This window comes from Giraffa tippelskirchi, chromosome 1 (assembly GCF_054371585.1).
Source record: "Giraffa tippelskirchi isolate mGirTip1 chromosome 1, T2T-mGirTip1v1.2.pri, whole genome shotgun sequence".
NCBI lineage: Eukaryota > Metazoa > Chordata > Mammalia > Artiodactyla > Giraffidae > Giraffa > Giraffa tippelskirchi.
In genome coordinates, this window is record NC_137275.1 from 92698744 (window position 1) to 92717030 (window position 18287).

The 18287-nt window shown below is 40.6% G+C and overlaps 1 protein-coding gene across 17 annotated transcripts in view; it reads left to right on the forward strand.

Annotated features, from left to right (window-relative positions):
- LOC145531651 (uncharacterized) overlaps positions 1-18287 on the forward strand; it is a 213527-nt gene that overhangs the window by 60135 nt on the left and 135105 nt on the right. For 10 of the 17 annotated variants that reach the window (XR_014072768.1, XR_014072719.1, XR_014072799.1 and 7 more), the window contains exon 3: positions 11377-11522. The gene's annotated coding sequence lies outside the window, so the exon portion shown is untranslated. Of the gene's footprint in view, positions 1-11376; positions 11523-12602; positions 12795-17198; positions 17323-18287 lie in introns of those variants that run through there. The other 7 variants (XR_014072710.1, XR_014072745.1, XR_014072698.1 and 4 more) reach the window with 3 other exon arrangements.

Consider the following 18287-nt stretch of genomic DNA (forward strand, 5'->3'; position numbering starts at 1 on the left):
CCATATACTCTTAAATTGTAAACTGTGTCACGTGTTTGTCTGGTAAGAGGGCTCAGCGAAGACAGAGGAACCTCTGGGTTAGCATCTGACAGGCAGCAGAGACAGCTAGACTCATCCTATATCTGGGGATAGAGTGAGTCAGTGGTGAACAGGGCGGGTGGCAACAAGGACTTCAACTGAGCACCAAGAGCTTCCTTGGGGAGCTCAGAAGGTTATCATCTGAAATAAAGAGGACTTTAGAATTGAGGGAATACTGTCAGGAAGCAGAACCCTTGAATGTGGGCTCAGGCATGCTTTCCTCGAATCTACACTATTTCAACCACACAGTGCTCCTCACTTCTGGGTGTGTGCTAGGTGATGTTCACCCTCTGATACCTGAGACTGGTGGGGGTCGTTTGCTTTAAAAAATGATTCGTAACAAACTATATGAGACATTTTTAGTTTGTGTCTTTAGGACATGCTGTGGGGTTTGTAACACTGTCATTGGCTTTCACTGAGCTTCAGTGTATCCCAGGGCCAATCAAGGTATTCGTTCTAGTCTAATCTGCTCCAGTTCATCCATCTTGCACACCTTGAAGATCTTCATTTCACAATGATTTGATACAATGCTAGGTAGTACATATAAAAATCTAGATCTAGACTCTGCATTTAGCAGGTAAATGTGACTTTAAGTAGGTAGATGAATCTCCCTTACTCATCTATAAAATGGGAATAATCAAGCCTGCCTCACAATATTATTGTGAGGTTTCAGTGAGGTTCCACAGGCAGAGTGCACAGTACATTGCTTGTCACACTCCAATTAATATTACTTCTCCCCCCCACCCCCCACTTGAAGAATCCTAACCAATAGCATCAGCTGGATTGCCCCTTCCACCTCCTACCCTTCCTTGGCTGTTGCTAAATCCTTCCTGTCTCTACTAGGCACAAAGCTATCCAGGCTTATCTTCTTTCTTTCAGGCAGCTTTCAGTTCAGTTCAGTTCAGTTCAGTCGCTCAGTCGTGTCCGACTCTTTGCGACCCCATGAACCACAGCACGCCAGGCCTCCCTGTCCATCACCAACTCCCGGAGTTTACCCAAACTCTTGTCCATCGAGTTGGTGATGCCATCCAGCCATCTCATCCTCTGTCGTCTCCTTCTCCTCCTGCCCCCAATCCTTCCCAGCATTATGGTCTTTTCCAATGAGTCAACTCTTCGCATGAGGTGGCCAAAGTACTGGAGTTTCAGCTTCAACATCAGTCCTTCTAATGAACACCCAGGGCTAATCTCCTTTAGGATGGACGGGTTGGATCTCCTTGCAGTCCAAGGGACCCTCAAGAGTCTTCTCCAACACCACAGTTCAAAAGCATCAATTCTTCTGCGCTCAGCTTTCTTCATAGTCCAACTCTCACATCCATACATGACTACTGGAAAAACTACAGCCTTGACTATACCAACAACAGACCTTTGTTGACAAAGTAATGTCTCTGCTTTTTAATATGCTATCTAGGTTGGTCATAACTTTCCTTCCAAGGAGTAAGCGTCTTTTAATTTCACGGCTGCAATCACCGTCTGCAGTGATTTTGGAGCCTAGAAAAATAAAGTCAGCCACTGTTTCCACTGTTTCCCCGTCTATTTCCCATGAGGTGATGGGACCAGATGCCATGATCTTAGTTTTCTGAATGTTGAGCTTTAAGCCAACTTTTTCACTCTCCTCTTTCACTTTCATCAAGAGACTCTTTAGTTTTTCTTCACTTTCTGTCATAAGGGTGGTGTCATCTGCATATCTGAGGTTATTGATATTTCTCCCAGCAATCTTGATTCTGGCTTGTGCTTCCTCCAGCCCAGCGTTTCTCATGATGTACTCTGCATATAAGTTAAACAAGCAGGGTGACAATATACAGCCTTGACGTACTCCTTTTCCTATTTGGAACCAGTCTGTTGTTCCATGTCCAGTTCTAACTGTTGCTTCCTGACCTGCATACAGATTTCTCAAGAGGCAGGTCAGGTGGTCTGGTATTCCCATCTCTTTCAAGATTTTCCACAGTTTATTGTGATCCACACAGTCAAAGGCTTTGGCATAGTCAATAAAGCAGAAACAGATGTTTTTCTGGTACTCTCTTGCTTTTTCGATGATCCACCGGATGTTGGCAATTTGATCTCTGGTTCCTCTGCCTTTTCTAAAACCAGGCAACTTTACACAGAGTAAAACTGTGGTAGATGAAAGTAGTGGCCAAAAGATGAAAAATTAGCAACAAGGGCAGAATCTAGACTTTTTCTTGTCTGACAGTATGAGTTCTAGCTGTCATCTTGTCAGTCACCCCAAATGAATGGTAGCAGCATTGCCATGGTTGCTCACATGTGGCTATGGCCTCAGTACACATACACATATCAAAGATAAAGCTTGAGCAAACAATGCATATTCATTAACCTTTATTTAGTTAATTAGCCTGTTAGCATTGTGAATTGTAACTATTTTCTCAAATATTTAGATTTATTGCTATTTATCAAGATGTATGCTTTAGTTTATTATGTGTTGGTTGTATAATTAATTTATTACTTTCTAGTAGACCTGATGCTAAGAGCTGACTCATTGGAAAAAACTCTGATGCTGGGAAGGATTGAAGGCAGAAGGAGAAGGGAGCAGCAGAGGATGAAGGTCAGACAGCAAGAGTGATTCAATGGACATAAATTTGAGAAAATTCTGGAAGATAGTAGAGGACAGAGGAGCCTGGCATGCTGCAATCAAGGGGTAGCAAAGAGTCAGACATGACTTAGTGGTTGAACAACAGCAACAACAACAGAGTTGGCCCTTATAAATGGGAGCTGCATATATTTTAATTCAAGGAAAATTTATGTTAGTCACTGGGAGTGACAGGGAATTTATAATTTAGTCAGAAAGATAGACATATAAACTGTTTGTGGAAATCAATCTGAACATGGTGTCTGACTCTGTGACCCCATGGACTATACAGTACATGGAATTGTCCAGTCCAGATTACTGGAGTGGGTAGCTGTTCCCTTCTTCAGGGGATCTTCCTAACCCAGGGATCAAACCCAGGTCTCCTGCAGTGCAGGCAAATTCTTTACCAGCTGAACCACCAGAGAAGCCCAGTTACATCTAGCAGTAACATATATAGTCTGTTGTTTGAACATATATGTAAATTAAAGCAGAGACTTCAAAACTAGACAGACAAGGAGAAGCTATTATTTTCTTATGTGCTGAATTATAATCTCTTTTCTTGTCTGTCTCCCAAACTGGAAGGTGAGCAGCCAGCATCTTATTCAGCTTGTGTTCCAGACCTTTGCATAGTGCTTGGGTTAAAAGATGTTTTGTTGAACTGCGTTAGTATTGTAGCTGCATCCGTGGTTCATTTAACTTTTTAAGTATGCACCATATCCATCTCTCCTGACCGCTGGCTGCCTTTCCATTGTCCAGAGGAAACAAGTAGATTTCTTTATCCTGCCTTTTGCTTTTAACATATACTGGGCATTGGGCCAAGCGACAGCCAGGTGGACAGGCAGACAGGAGCCCAGAAAATTTATCCAAAAGGTCAAGGAAAGGTGGACGGCCTTGGGTTCAGCCGGGCATGGGAAACAAGGTGGGCCCAAGTTTGACAAGTCAAGGGTCTGGGCAGGCAGCCAAGGCAGCTCTAGGAACAGAGTCGGAGGAAAGGACAGGGTGGGGGCTGGTGAGCTGTGATTAATTCTCATGCAAAGCTCTAGCCCCGTCAAGAGCTTGCTTCCTTGAGAGGAAAACCCAGTCTTAGGACAGGGGAAACGCAGAGGGCTCTTGAGTGAAACCAGCTAACGGTGTGGTGAAGTTCCAAGGTGATTCCTTAGCAGGACCTCATTCTGTATTTTTCATACTGACAGCCGGATCTCATTCATGTGAGCAAAGGATTATCCTTCACAATACTTCTCTAAACAGGATTTTAATTAATGAATTCACAAGTGTCTATTTCCTGTTTATGTGCATTAAACAAAGTTTACTCATAAATTATATTTTAAGCCTAAATCCAGTCACACAGCTGGATGCAAAAATATATATGCATGTGTCTTTACAGAAACACTTCCTCCCCTCCCCTGCCCACCCCTGCCACACACATACACATACACGCACGCATGCAGAGCTAGAGAGAAAATGTCTCCAATTCATTGGGGTAGGATCTGAAAATGTGGAGCAATACAAACTTATGCTTTGAATCTTAAATTATGGAAATGAAAATAAGGTTCCTATCAGGGACACTGCATCCACTTGGTCCACACATGTGTTGGGAGGCTCTGGGTCAGATGGAGAAGTTTGTGGGAACTGTTCAGCATTAACCCTTAGAATTTATAGTTCAAATCTCTGAACCTGATATTATATCAGAGTTTCACATTGTGCTGTGATGGATTGTGGGGTAGGGTGGGGTTTATCCTTTTGCCTTAAACAACTAAAAAGGAAGGGGCGAAAGTATGTGAAACAATCGTGTTTAGTTATTTTAAAATAGACAGTATAAGACAATAATCTCTGAGAAAAGGGAAAGAAATGAAATGAATCCTGTGACTGGCCCAGCTCATTATCTGGTGAATGTTTCGAGACTGCAGTGCAACCTCCTGAGATGAGAGGAAAGAGTTTGTAACTTGAGGAGGCCAAGGTGAGTAGAATTCATGGGGTATGGGATAGAGTGCTGGAGAGTAGAGAGCTGCAGAGACAGAGAGAATGCTCTGGAGATATTCAGAGTACCCGTACGTCTGTGTGTGTGTGTGGGGGGGGGGGGTAGAGTGCTGGAGAGTAGAGAGCTGCAGAGACAGAGAGAATGCTCTGGAGATATTCAGAGTACCCGTACGTCTTTGTGTGTGTGTGTGTGTGTGTGTGTGTGTGTGTGTGTGTTAGTCTCCCAGTCTGAGTGTGTGTGTGTGTGTGTGTGTTAGTCTCCCAGTCTGACCCTTTGCGTGTCCGACCCTTTGTGACACCATGGACTGTGGCATACCAGGATTCTTTGTCCTTGGAATTCCCCAGGCAAGAATACTGGAGTGGCTTGCATTCTCTCAAGGATCAAACCTGTGTCTCCTGAATTGCAGGCAGATTCTTTATCATCTGAGCCACCAGGGAAGCCCACCCTGAAGTCATTAGCTAAGTACTAACCAGTGCATGTATGTGAGGAAAATCCTGAGGCCAGGGAAAGAATCAGTGGGAAGAAGTAGTTAGAACAATTCCCAGAGCTCATGGAAGAGCTCCCAGTAGAGCAAGCTCCCAGTAGAGCAAGTTCATTTTCCCCTATTCAAAGTGGAAAGACCTCTTAATACAGTATGTTCAGTAAGTGCTCAGAAAGGTATTTCCTCTCTCTGAAGTGTTATTGTGGACTCACCTAGCAAACATTAAAACTGAGCCTCAAAAGGGTCAACCTTTTCTAAGTAACTTAACTTTTCCAGAACAGTGTTCAAGAATATTTAAAGGAATACAGCCACAAGAATCTGTCACTTCACAGTCAAAATTCACAATGGCTGGTAAAAAATGAGGATGGCTGCAAACAAGTGGGAAAATTCACAGTACAATAAGAAGATAAGTCAGTCAATAGAAGCAGACCCAGAAATGACATGGATCATAAGATTAGTAGATAAGGACATTAAAAGAGCTATTAGAAATATGCTTCATATGTTTAAGAAAATAGGGGAGAGCATGAGCATGACAAGGAGAAATATGGAAAAGACCAAAAAGATCTAAATCAAACTTAAAGGCATGAAAAACCAGTGTTTGAGAATAAATACACCAGATGGGATTAGTAGCAGATTGAGCAATACAGAAGAGAAGATTAGTAAATTTGAAGGCATGGCAATAGAATATATCCAAAATGAAAGACAGAAAGAAAAAAGAGAGATAAGATCAAAACAGAGCATCAGTGAAACTTAGGACAACATTTAAGTTTATCTAAACCTATTACAGATATTGAATTAGTGTTGATAGTAAAAAATTTTCCCACAAAGAAAACCTCAGCCCCAGATGGCTTTATTTGTGAATGCCTTATTTGTAAATTCTATCGGACATTTAAGGAAAAAACAGTACAAATTCTACACAAACAGCTTAGAAATCTCTTTAAAAGTTAAGCATATACCTACCATATGACCTAGTCATTATATTCCCAGTTATTTAACTAAGATAAGAGGAAAGCATATTTCTACACGAATACTTGTATGCAAATGCTGTGGCAACTTTACTTCTAAAACTGGAAATAACCCATGAACTCATCAATAGATAGTTAAACAAATTGTTGTATATCCAGCTAGTAGAACCCTACTACAAAAAGAACAAAGCATTGATATACAGAATGATATGAATAAATCTTAGAATCCTTATACTTTAAGCTAGGCAAAAAAGGAATATATAGAGTATGATTCCTTTCTAGAAAATACAAACAGGTCTATGGTGACAGAAAGCAGATCAGTGGTTGTCTGGGGGTGGAGATGGAAGGATGGATTACCAAGGGCCACAGAGAAACTTTTGGGGGGTGATGGAAATGTCTGTTTTCTCAGTTGTAGTGACAGTTCCGTGGGGATATACCTATGTCAAAGCTTTCTCCATTTTTGACGTGCCTTTCTGTTGCCATTGACCTGCTCAACTGATGGGCTTTCCCGTTTACCAGGGGCAGGTTTCGCTCCAGACTGAATTCTGTGGAGTGGTTCTGCTTAGTGTGTTGTGGTTCTTGGGCCACTGGAAACTGACAACAGCTCTGTGTTGGGCATCAGAGCCATAAAGAGGCTGTGACTGCCTCGGATTTGTGCCTTGGGCTTCTTCTAGAGAAACTGTAAGACTGGCAGCCAAAACCTTGAGTCTAGCTGTCATTACTGCATATTTTTTTGGGAAATGATGGAACGGGCAGACACCCACCCTTGAATTTTATATAATTCTCTTTTTTGAAGCAAAATTTTCACTCAGTTAAAAACTAACACATAGAGAAACATTTTGCTGTGCAAGTATAAAATTTTTTAAATGTTTAAACATAGATGGACATTAATGACCTCAAGTTATCCTTAAAAGAAGTCAGCCTTAATCATAAGTGACCAGAAACAGGAAAGACATGACTGGTGAAAGTTAATTCCATTTAACTTTTCCATTTAAATAATTCTTGCATTTCAGAGTGAAATATATTTTATAGTAGAAGAGCTAAGCCAAGAAATCTAAGCAGTTGTATCTGGATACACTGAAGACTGATTTCTGAAGTGCAAAGTCACTAGGACAAAAATCAAGTCCGTAAAATTATCATGACTTCCCCATTAGAACACCCAGTATGGTCCTCCTCAAAGGGTCATCCCTCATCAGAGAGAAGACTTTGTTCCTTTCCTCCGCTCCAGTTCTCATTGGTGGCTAGGTTTTGCTCCTCCATCTCTAACTCCCAATAAGTTTCTTCAATGCTGGTGGATTCAAAGGGACATTCATGACACTAGGACTTTATCCTGTTGCCTTCCCAGAAAGCTTGTAAGGACAAGCATGAGGGTCTTTTCTGCTAACCAATTTTGCTAGCCTGCAGCATCCTTCTATCAAAATAAATATCTGTCCACTGAGATCTCCTTGTTTCCCTCTCCATAAGCTGGACTCCCTCCTATTGCTGAGCTACCAGAACACAGCAGGAAGCCTAAGGCTCTTTTGTCTCTTTTCTAAAGTAAATTTATAGTATCTACTATTATCTAGGTTTCCCGGGTGGCTCGGTGGTAAAGAATCCACCTGCCAATGCAGGAGCCACAGAGATATGGGTTTGATCCCTATTTCGGGAAGATCCCTTGAAGGAGGCAATGGCAACCCATTCCAGTATTTTTGCCTGGAGAATTCCATGAGCAAAGGAGCCTGGTGGGCTACAGTCCATGGGTTGCAAAGAATCAGACATGACTGAGCAACTGAGCACGCACGCATGCTTTATTGTGTAAGGAATTATATATTGGCTTGGTCAAAAGGTTCATTTGGATTTTTCCATAAGATATTACAGAAAAACTCGAGTGAACTTTTTCACCAACTCAATATTTTTTCAAATGGAAACTTTATTGAATTATAATTCCCAGGTTAGTGTTTTGAAAATAAAGTTGATTAATATATTTTTAAAAATTAAAAAAACACTTAAATGTGTAAAACTAAAAAATAATCACTCAAATCCCTAATGTTACTTTTTTGCGGATATGTTTTAGAAAAAAAGAGTAATTTGGGGGAAGAAAACCTAGGAAATAACATTTGCGACAGTGCTTGGGATTTAAGAAATGTAAATGATTATTATTTAAACCAACGTTCTATAGTCCCAAGTTTTACAACTCATATGTTAATTGGCCCTGGTCCTAGGGATGGAAAATTTCTCAAGTATTTGTATATATAAAATGAGATTTTTTTTTTTTAATTTAAGCTTTCAGTTAAAGTCAAAATGAGCTTTTAATGAGCAAATTCTCTTCATCTTCTTTCTGCAGTCTGTTAAGCAGGGAACACTCCCTTCTTAAAACTTTTTCACTTCTGAAGTGAAAAATTCTTTCCCTTCTGGAGCTGTGAGTCACTTCTGGCTCTTTCTTTCCCACATAACCCTATATACTATTCTACAAGTCTCTCCTTGTGAGATCTCATGATTTCTAGCTCTGTCTCTAGCTCTAACCTTCATCCTGACCAAACATCTTAATTTTCAGTTGCCTTTCAATATCTCTCTCTCTCTTTTTTTTTAATAAATTTATTTATTTTAGTTGGGGGCTAATTACTTTACAATATTGTAGTGGTTTTTGCCATACATTGACACGAATCAGCCATGGGTCCACATGTGTTCCCCATCTGGAACCCCCCTCCCACCCCCCTCCCCATCCCATCCCTCTGGGTCATCCCATTGCCCCAGCCCTGAGCATTTGTCTCATGCATCGAACATGGAATGGTGTTCTGTTTCACATATGATAATATATATGTTTCAATGCTATTCTCCCAGAACGTCCCACCCTCACCTTCTCCCTCAGAGTCCATAAGACTGTTCTATGCATCTGTGTCTCTTATTCTGTCTCGCATATAGGGTTATCGTTACCATCTTTCAAATTCCATATATATGCATTAGTATACTGTATTGGTGTTTTTCTTTCTGGCGTACTTCACTCTGTATAATGGGCTCCAGTTTCATCCATCTCAATAGAACCGATTCAAATGTATTTGTTTTAATGGCTGAGTAATATTCCATTGTGTATATGTACCACAGCTTCCTTATCCATTCGTCTGCTGATGGAAATCTAGGTTGCTTCCATGTCCTGGCTATTGTAAACAGTGCTGCGATGAACATTGGGGTACACGTGTCTCTTTCAATTCTGGTTTCCTCGGTGTGTATGCCCAGCAGTAGGATTGCTGGGTCATATGGCAGTTCTAGTCCCAGTTTTTTAAGGAATCTCCACACTGTTCTCCATAGTGGCTGTACTAGTTTGCATTCCCACCAACAGTGTAAGAGGGTTCCCTTTTCTCCACACCCTCTCCAGCATTTATTGCTTGTAGACTTTTGGATAGCAGCCATTCTGACTGGTGTGAAATGGTACCTCATTGTGGTTTTGATTTGCATTTCTCTAATAATGAGTGATGTTGAGCATCTTTTCATGTGTTTGTTAGCCATCTGTACCTTTCAATATCTCTTATGCTATGTCACCGTCACCTCAAATCCTGAAGGTACAAAATGTGCCTTTATTTCTAATTGTGTTGTTCCATTGAATTTCCTACTTGACCAGTATTACTGTCAACTTCCCAGCCACTCTATCAAGAAGTACTGGCACCTTCCTTTATTTCCCATATCCAACTTTTTATCAAACAATATTTTTAGTTTATATGCAGAATTCTGTAAATTATCTTCCTTCATTTTCATGCCCAGTGTTACTTGCATAAATTCAGATTCTAATATTCTGTTACCTGGATAAATTACAATACTCCCTAACTTTTCCTGCCTGCCAACGTTCTTTATTCAAGAAATCCTTCACTCTGATGCTTGCCTTTTCTTTTTAAATTTTAGCTTGGTTTTGTAGCTCATTCATTTAAAAGCTACAATGGCTCATTGTTGTCTGCAGAATAAAGCCCAACTTCTTTGCTAGTGTTTGAAGCTCTCCCAGTCTGACAAACCCTTCAGGATTTACTCCCCAGCTCCAAACTTTCATGGATCCCTGATGCATTTTGATTATTCAGTGTCTTTCCAGAGAACCTTCCTTTTTCTTGTGAGTCTTCTTTCATAGCACCTGTTAAAACACAAGCCATTTTTGAAATTGTCTGGAAATGCCCATTTTTTAATGAAGGTTAACTAGATTTAATCACTTCTTGCTTGCCACTGAGATAGCCATTTGCTTGCCCATCTGTTCTAGCACTCATGCTGTAAGATATGTTTGGCTCTACACCTGGCCTCTATATTCTTAGAAAGCAGAGACTGTCTCACACATCTTTATAACTCTTATAGTGGGTAGCATGCTGCTTGCACAGCAAAGGACAGATCACAGAGCAGAGGAGTGCTGTTAGTCCTCTTGTTGCAAAGTGCCTAGACCCTTGTGTAAGTCTGTCTCAGGTACACAGGTAGGGAGTTTGTGGATAAATTCCCTGTGTACTAACTGTTTGCCACATCAGATTTTAAGTATGTGAACTCTGTCAATAAATACAATATTATTAATATGTTGAAAATGATAGTTGATAGCTCATTTGTGGAGCTACTGGAGTACTTAAAGTCCACCAGCTCCACTGATTCTCATGAGGAAGAAATGAGGAAGAGCATCCTTGTTTTCTAGATGGAGAGACTAAAGCTAACATACTGGATCACACCAACAGCAAGTACCAGAAATGGGAACCACCGCATCCAGTTTATGACTCCTGTTTCCACACCTTTATGTTCCCTTTGATTCCACAGTACAGTATTTGGGATAGCAAATTGTTTTGGAATAGTTATCTTAAATTTTCCCTTTGAAGAGTTTTGTGAGGCATTCCATTAATCCTAGAAGAACGGCCATCTTCTAGGGTTTTCATTTTGTGAATCTGTATACTTCTGGTCATCCTAATGCTGTATTTCTAGGTCCCTGTGTTTGGTGGTGATGGGTATTATTTAACCACAAAGCCCTGTATGGGGAAAGGACTTTCTGAATAACAGTCTTCAAGATTTGAGTTATTTATTGTCTTAGCTTCTTGAGGCCATCAAGGTAAACAGAGAAACCTTTACTTTGTAGGTTCTGTTAAAACTCAGTTCTTGACTTTCTGAATTGCTGAAGCCCTTAATTAAAATGTTCAGAATGGTTAGCAAGAGTTCAAATTATGCATATTGTCAACTGAAGAAACCTGTGTACTTTCACTGGGTTTTAAAATATAACAAAGCGAACATGCTTTGAAAATAAGCATACTTGAAACTTGTAGAATAAACTCATCTGGTTGTTAGTGACAGAAACCCGTCTCAATTACAGGTATCTGAAACTGAAAAGTCCAAGAGTAGAGCAGCATTTAGTCATGCGCAGATACAGATAATGTCATCCATCAAGAGGTCATTCCCAGTCTGGTTAAGCTGAAGCTGAATGTGGCTGCCATCAACACCAGGCTTCCACCCTGCCAGGTGAGTGCACTAACAGGAGGAGAGCATCTCTCTCATAATAGTTCCAGCAAAAGTCTTAGAAACATATTTTATTGGTCCTGAGCAGGTCACGTGCCATCCCCAAATCAGTTACTGTGGACAGCAGGATCTAACTGGCCAGGTCTGGATCATATGCCCATCTGTGGACTGAGGTTGGAGTCAACCTAGGCATAGCCTGATGGACTGTGTGAAGAGGAGAAACAGTTTCCCAAGAGAAAATCAGGGAAATAGATTCTGGATATGACAAAACAAAGGGGTTATCAACTCCTATAATGGAAGATATGATAATTTAGTGAGGTCCTAAATGTTAATAATATTAATTGAATGTATATTTTAAAATTAGCATCTTAAGTAAAATTATAAATGTGTTTTTAATCTACAGGACAAAACAAATTTTAATAATAATGTTAATAAATTGCCTTTAGTTGTTAAGACAGCCATTCATTCATTCTTGGAACTCCTTTTGAGTGTTTAGCCAGACATTGTCCTAAATGCTCCAAGTCAAAGTCTTTAAGATTAGGTTCTATTCCCTAGTTGACATTCATCTCCCCCACATTAAAGCTGTTAAAATAAGAGTTCTACTTGATAATTGGTAATACAACTTAATTTTTTTTTAAAAAATGTGTTTGGTAAAAAGCATTTTGTAACTTAGTATTTTTCATTGAATCATCCTGGCCTTGCATTTAGTTAAACCAAATTAGTAAGTTGACCAAACAGGATATTTCTCTAGGTTATTATGTCGGAGAAGTTCAGGATGACCATATAAAAAGGCCAAAATCCATATATCATTTATACTTCTTTCATGGTGATTTAACTATGACAGACATGTGGTCGTACCTTCTAACATAACTGATGATTAAGCTCTAGTCTGTGGTGAGTTCCTTTATTTCTGAGCCAGTTATGCCGACACAAAGGCTGTCTTTCTTGTTTCAATTATATTGAATATTCGCATTGCTTATTAAAGGAGGATTATATAACATTTAAATGAAGCCTCCAATCCATAAAATACCTGTCACAGATGAAAAACACATACGTGGATAAGCATAATGCATTCATTTGTAGGCTATGGATCAGCTATCCCTCAAGGAATGTTTCAAACCCACGTGGTGTCCCTGGGTGTCGGGCCGGCTGTAGCATCTGTAGCCGTAGCAGCCAATGTGGCCCAGGAGCCTTCCCGCTGGCTGCACATCTGAATGGCTTCAAGAGTACAAGTTTCCCCATCAAAGGTTTGGAATAAATTACACTAAAAAATTGGCTCCAGAAAAAGTTATTTTGGATAGGACAAGGTGAAGCTCTCATGAGGTGTGTTAAATGAATCCCTTCTGTGCAGTGGGAGTCTGTGGGTAAGTTGGTGAGGGTGGTTAGAGGCTGTGGGGGAAGTGGGAGACTCGAACCCCACACATGCTTGGACAGACATGCCGAATCTACTGACTGGAAGAGGGTTGTGAAGATTCAGTTTCTTAATAGATGGCTTTATAACTTAATACGAACATATGTCTTATGAAATAGTGAGCTTTTTACTGAGGCTTTGTTTTCCAAAGAATCTTTTCCCCTTAGTAGAGTGCTGGGGCCCGCTAGTACCAGCGTATAAGAGCTGGTTGTTAAGGTTTAGGAATTTTGTGAGCCAGCTATCAAACAGTCACTATTAAAAATTAAATTATATAGGTCTTCCCTGGTGGCTCAGTGGATAAGAATCTGCCTTCCAATGCAGCGGACACGGGTTCCATCCCTGGTCCAGGAAGATTCCACATTCTGTGGAGCACCTAAGCCCATCCGCCACAACTAGTGAGCCCGCCTGCTGCAGCTACTGAAGCCCATGTGCCTAGAGCCTGTGCCCTGCAACAAGAGAAGCCACTGCAATGAGAAGCCCATGCAGCACAATGGAGAGTAGACCCCACTCACTGCAACTAGAGAAAGCCTACACACAGCAACAAAGACCCAGGGCAGCCAAAAAAAAAATTAAAAAATTTAATTAAAAAAATTAGAAACAAATGTAGCAAATACCCTAAACTTACCCCTTTCTGATTATTTGACTACTTTTCAATATACTCTGCTCTTGAGGTCCCTTACATTTGTCATACCTGTATGGTGGACGGGTCACATGACGGTGTACTGCTGTGTGTCTCTTTACAACCCTGCCTTCAGTGGCATCACATAAGTCAGCATGATGGTAGTTATTTACAACACAGAAACTGACCACAAATGATGGCTTGATTTGTTGTTTTGATGATTATCTGGACTAGGAAAGCGATGGGGAAAATGTTAATGCATGTTAATTTTAATCGAATGTCGTAGCTGTACTTGTTACACTGTGGATAGCCCCCAAAATTGAGGAAATATTCTTCCAGTGTTCACTATTGTCTAATTCAGCAAAGAAGTTGCTTATGTCATCAATGAACAAGTGTGGTTCCAATATATGTCTTTGTTGTTTATTACTCCTTAAGACACATGAAAATATTAACCAGCATTCCTGTGGGAATTGTACTTGTTTGACAATTGCAACTGTAGGTTGGCTACGAATACAAGAATTAGATAAAAATCAAGGAAAACATCCTGTGAGAAATCAATTGACTACATAGAATTTATAATATAGGTTTATTTGTTGTTATTGTTTGGTTGCTAAGTCATGTGTGACTCTTTGTGACCCCATGAACTGTAGCATGCCATACACCTCTGTCCTCCACGGTCTCTCAGAGTTTGCTCAGATTCATGTCCATTGAGTCAGTGATGCTATTTAACCATTATGTCCTCTGCTTCCCCCTTCTCCTCCTGCCCTCAGTCTTTCCCAGCATCAGGGTCTTTTCCAATGAGTTGGCTCTTCACATCAGGTGGCCAAAGTATTGGAGCTTCAGCTTCAGCATCAATCCTTCCAATGAATATTCAGGGTTGATTTTCTTTAGGATTGACTGGTTTGATCTCCTTGCATTCCAAGGGACTCTCAAGAGTCTTTTCCAACACCACAGTTTGAAAGCATCAATTCTTTGGCCCTCAGCCTTCTTTATAACTCTCACATCTGTACACGACTATTGGAAAAACCATACCTTTGACTGTATGGACCTTTGTCAGCAAACCGATGTCTCTGCTTTTTAATACATTGTCTAGTTTTGTCATAGCTTTCCTTCCAAGGAGCAGATGTCTTTTAATTTCATGACTGCAGTTACTGTCCACAGTGATTTTGGAGCCCAAGAAAATAAAATCTGTCACTGCCTCCAATTTCTCCTTCTGTTTGCAGGTTTATGTATTTTATTATATTTATAAATTGTAGCCACACATTCTTTATATCAGTAAAACTTAGCTTATATTAATACATAAATTTTTTTCTAGAGAACTGATTGCTAAACTTTTTCGAGCACACCCCTGCCCAATAGTTGTTTCCTACTGCTGCTTGGAGTTTTCCCAGAGCCGAGGTTTTCTCTGTGTTAGACACTGGAGGAGGGGCTATGGCACAAATGAGGGACAAAGGTACCTGGCCTGCTTGAGCTGGCTCTTGGGACCTCACAGAGAGAAGAAAGAGACAGTCTTTCTAGCCATCCCTCTGCAGGTCCTAAGGGTGTATCTTATTCATCATAAGACTGCATGTGAAAAGCAAAAATCTAGTTATTTATTTGGACTGCCTTCCTGTGGCATTCTTCTACTCTGCTACTCTGGAGCCATATTCCATCTCCCAGCACTTGCTTTAGGCCCTCTTCGGTTTGACAGCCTATTATCCCTCCTTCTTTTTATGCACTCCTACCCCCAGGTTAACAATCTAGCAGCTCTGGCTCACAGCATGGGAGCCAGTCTCACCCCACCATTCCTACCTCCACCACCCAGGGAAGGCAATGTGGAAGCCTAATGGTGGGCATGATGCTTTCAGAGGCAGGGGCTCTTTGGACCCCATATGATCAATGCCTTCTCCAGGGACAGGAACCCCAGTGGCAATGTCAGGGAAAGGAAGAATGCGGTGGTGGCCACATGGTAGCTGAGATGCTGGTTTCTGACCCATTTGCTGTCTAAGTATCAAGGTGGAACTTGGTATTTAGAGGAAAAATGGACACTATTTTGTATTTCCAGGGTATGTTCCAGCATTTACAGACTACAAAATAGTCTCACCCTGAAAACCTGAGCAGAGATGAGATTGTACAGGGCAGTAGGGAAAGTTTGGAGTTAGGGGATCCGGTTTTACTCCCAGTTCTGCTACTGATGAGCCCTTTGACCATAGGTTATTTCACTTCTCTGGGACTTAGTTTTCTATAAAATGATCTACAGTTTCCAATAGTAAAGGTCCCTTCGAACTCTGTCATCCTATGACTTTCTGTCCCTTGTTCTACTGTTAGAGTAAATGAAGCACACATCTTTGGTCAAAAAGTCAAGAGTAGAGTCTAGCATATTGGTCATATCAGTTCTTTGATTTCCAGGCCTCAAATCCTTTATGGCAGTAGGCATAAATCATAAATAATTCCAGGCTGCTACTCCCAGATTTCTTAGAAGGATCAGAGCACTGACATTCTTTGGCAAATGAAAAAAGAAATTCAATTATCTGGAATGCAAAGAAAAAAGAATATTCTCTCTTGTTGAAAATCTTTCTGAAGGGCAGTAGCAGTTTTTCTGGCTTTAGTAAGAAGAGAGAACATAGCAATGTTTCTTCCATTATCACGGCTCTGTTCTGGTTCAGGATTAAGATTCTGAATATGAATGTGTTCAGCATTGTGTGCTCTGCCTGTAGAAGGTTTAAGAGATTGGCCTGAATGTACACTGCCTTAAATGTACATGGGGACATATTTATCAATCATATCTGTGGTCTCTCTGAGTCACTTAAAGTGTATGATTTTCTTATTAAGTGGGATGACCGAAAAGTTATACAATTTTGAGGGAGTAGTTGTGGTAATGTTCCATTTCATTGATTTCTGATTAATTAAGGCTCTAGATGTTTAATCGGAGAAGGCAACGGCAACCAACTCCAGTACTCTTGCCTGGAAAATCCCATGGACGGTGGAGCCCGGTGGGCTACAGTCCATGGGGTCGTGAAGAGTCGGACACGACGGAGCGACTTCACTTTTACTTTTCACTTTCATGCATTGGAGAAGGAAATGGCAACCCACTCCAGCATTCTTGCTTGGAGAATCCCAGGGACGGGGGAGCCTGGTGGGCTGCCGTGTATGGGGTCGCACAGAGTCGGACACGACTGATGTGACTTAGCAGCAGCAGCAGCAGCTAAATGTTTAAAGAATTCAGAAACATAAAACATTTGTAATATGTGCTGAATATCAAAGACTACAGTTGTTGTTTAACAAGGCAGTTGCTCATAAGCAAATGTTTTCAGATCCTGAGGTGTAAGAAGCAATATACCATATCAGTCTGAATCTCCCTGCCCAGGGGCTGCTTCCCTTTTGATATAACTATTTCCTCGGTATGAAACCTTAGGGGTGGTCCTGGTTTCATTTTTAATGTGCCTATTTGAGTATCTTCTCTGTGTTCTCATTGTACAATGTCACCCTGCACTGAGCTTGAATTCCAATGTTTAGGTATAAGATGTATTTCCCACCTAGACAGTTTCCAAGATGATGGAAGAGAAAGGAAAGGTGAAAAAGAGGACCAAGAAGAGAAGAAAGAGGGAAAGATGTAGAAGAGTGAAAGAGTGAGATTAGTCATGAAGAGCTTGTGCTTAATTTTTAACAGGAGGAAAGAATTGAAGCCCCAAGAAGATCAAGAGTGCCCTTCCCCTTTGCTTCTGGAGTATCCAAGGTGGAGCTCTTCCTCTCACATAAAAGAGGAATCACAGGCTCTGGTTGTGAAAACTGTGGTATGTAGTTCATCCACTGGGCTGTTTTGACTCAAGATTTTCCCATTCATTGTCAAGAGTATATCATAAACATTCTACTTATCACAACACTCTTTCAATGATGCAAAGATTCATGTCAAAAGTGAAATAGATTTTATACCAGAACTACTTGCCTGAAGTAATTCACAGTTAAAGTTTCTTGGTGACTCTGGGTTTTGAGGGCTTTTTGTGGATTCTTAAGTAAGAAATGGAATTAACAGTCTTCATTCCTAGCCAGCCAACCAACTAACCAACCAAAGAAACAATGTGTGTCTCCCTCACCTCCACAGTTGCATTCCTGTCAAATGCAAACTCTTTTTTTCTTCTGGCCTTGATCTCTTGATAAGGCAAGTCCTGATTATTTCTGTGTGGCTGACTGATTTCATCAGTTATCCACATAGCTTACTACTTCTCTGGCCTACCAGTTAGTACCTTTGTCAATAATGAGAAAAGAGGGTCTCAAACTAGTTTATTTGGCTATAAATTAACAATTCTTGAACTAGTTTTAATGGAGAGAAGGTTAAAACAAATGGATAAAATGAAGACTTTACATTATTCCTGCATTTCATTTGTTTAGGTCAGCCATAACCCATGTTTCTACAGGTATTTGAAAAGTTATTTTCACCTCTGCATTTTTAGATTTTAAAATGTTTTGTTAAATGTCTGACAGCCAACCTTGCAATGTGGTGGTGGTGCTATTGATGCTCTATGCCTTCTGGCTTCATTCTAGGTACATAAATCAATAATAACTCTTTGAACCTTTCACCTTTCTTTCATTTCACTGTGGCAAAGTTTAGGTAGAAATATATCTGTCTATCTATATCATGTGTATTTTTTTGTGAAAAGGGTAATGGAATACAGAATGCCATACATGGGTTATTCCCGCTATGAATTAGTCTCTTTTATCTGTCTCTGACCAAAACAGATGTTGGCAGCCTTTCTATTCC